The sequence below is a fragment of the Glycine max genome, chromosome 14, assembly GCF_000004515.6.
Source record: "Glycine max cultivar Williams 82 chromosome 14, Glycine_max_v4.0, whole genome shotgun sequence".
In the NCBI taxonomy this organism is placed as follows: domain Eukaryota; kingdom Viridiplantae; phylum Streptophyta; class Magnoliopsida; order Fabales; family Fabaceae; genus Glycine; species Glycine max.
Genome location: NC_038250.2, coordinates 42823795 through 42826001, shown reverse-complemented (window position 1 = coordinate 42826001; position 2207 = coordinate 42823795). Strand labels below are relative to the sequence as shown.

Below are 2207 nucleotides of genomic sequence, written 5' to 3'. Positions count from 1 at the left end.
ACAACACCCAGAAAATCAAAACTAGACTCAAATTCAAATTCAATCTTAGCATAAAAATCAGATACAGGATCAAATTCAAACTCAGATTCAGATTCAATGCATAAGGAATGACAAGTATGCAAATCAGATAAAAATGGATGTTTCCTACCATCAAGAACATTGTCAAAATCAAACATATAATCATCAACAATCTGATCAATTATCTCAGCATGAAAAACAGAATGATCCACAGATGGATGTTTCATGGCATCAAGAATGTTAAAATGAACAACAATATCACCAAATTCCATAGACAATGTGCCAACATAAACATCTATCTTGGTTCGGGTTGTTTTCATAAATGGCCTGCCTAAAATAATTGGAACTGAACCATGGGAAAATCCTTCTTCCATATTAAGAACATAAAAATCAACAGGAAAAATAAGTTCACCAACCCGAACCAGCACATCCTCTATGAAACCTGCGGGGTAAGCAACACTTCTATTTGCCCAATGAATCACCACATCTGTAGATTGCAAAGGTCCAAGAGATAAAGAATTGAAAATGGACAGAGGCATGACACTAAGTGATGCTCCTAGATCTAGCATAGCATTCTCAAATTTATTGTTCCCAATAATGCAAGGTATACAGAAAGTACCTGGGTCCTTACATTTCTCAGGAATGTGAGGAACATATTTACCTATCAATGTTGACACATTTCTACCCATGCTAATTCTTTCATTTCCCTTGAGCTTCCTTTTGTGGGTGCACAGCTCCTTTAGAAACTTGGCATATCTTGGAATCTGCTTGATGGCATCTAGCAAAGGTATGTTCACCTCTACTTTCCTGAAAGTCTCCAAGATCTCCTTTTCCGCTTCTTCCATTTTTTTGTTAGGAATTGCTTTAGGTGGGAATGGAAGAGGGATAGGAGGCTGCAGTAAGTTAGAATTACTAGAAGAAGATCCACCTGCATGAAATTTTTTGTTAGGAAGCTTTCTCTTTTGTGCCACTATCTCATCCTCTTTTTCAGGTGTAGAATGAAGCTTGACAGGTTCAGGTGCAGGTGCTGCTACTGATGGAGACACTTGAATTTGGTTGCTAGACCTCAAGGTGATGGCACTCACATTTTTCGGATTCTGCACAGTTTGTGAAGGCAATTTTTCAGAATTTTGGGACTGAGCTTGGTTCATCTGAGTAGCCATCTGCCTCATCTGATTTGTCAAACTCTGAATGGAAGCTCTTGTCTCTTGCTAAAATTGCATATTTTGGATGGTCATTTGCCTCACTAACTCTTCTAAGGAAGGTTGAGGAGGGGCCTCAGTTGCTGGTTGTCTTTGTTGTGACTACTGTTGTTGTTGCTGCATTGGAGGAGGTCTTTTATAAATGTTTGCAGCATAAGCTTCAGGTTGCTCATTGACTCCAGATTGCTGCAAAGAAGGACAGAGATCTGTATGGTGATCTGTAGAAGAACATAGACCACAGACTCTTGCAATAGGTGTAGATTTCTTATTCATGGCAAGCTGGGTTACTAGGTTGACCAAGGCATCAAGTTTTCCTTCAAGTTTTTTATTTTCAGTAGATGAAGATGAATCTGTGGCCACCTCATGGACTTCTCTAAGAACAATAGCATCATTTCTTGCACTAAAATGTTGGGAGTTGGAAGTCATCTTCTCAATCAAATTCCTAGCTTCAGCAGGGGTCATATCACCAAGAGCTTCACCACTGGCAACATCAATCACACTCCTCTCCATGTTGCTAAGTCCTTCATAGAAATATTGAAGGAGTTGCTCAGAAATCTGGTCGTGAGGGCAGCTTGCACATAATTTCTTGAATCTTTCCCAGTACTCATACAAGCTTTCTCCACTAAGTTGCCTAATGCCTGAAATGTCTTTTCTGATGGCAGTGGTTTTAGATGCAGGGAAGAATTTCTCCAAGAACACCCTCTTAAGGTCATCCCAGTTGAAAATAGACCTGGGGGCAAGGTAGTATAGCCAATCTTTTGCCACTCCCTCTAGAGAATGAGGAAAAGCCTTTAGAAAGATATGATCTTCTTGGACATCCTGGGGCTTTATGGTGGAACAAACAATATGGAACTCCTTAAGATGCTTATGAGGATCTTCACCTGCAAGACCATGAAACTTGGGCTGTAAATGTATTAGTCCAGTCTTGAGAACATATAGAACACCCTCATCAGGATATTGAATGCACAAGCTTTCATAAGTGAGATC

At 39.8% G+C, this 2207-nt stretch overlaps 1 non-coding gene across 1 annotated transcript; it reads left to right on the top strand.

Annotated features, from left to right (window-relative positions):
- Positions 1–1773: 1773 nt before the first annotated feature.
- LOC112999427 (small nucleolar RNA R71) lies at positions 1774–1880 on the top strand. The gene has a single exon (XR_003264614.1). It is a non-coding gene; the product is annotated as a small nucleolar RNA R71 (small nucleolar RNA).
- The last annotated feature ends 327 nt before the right edge of the window (positions 1881–2207 follow it).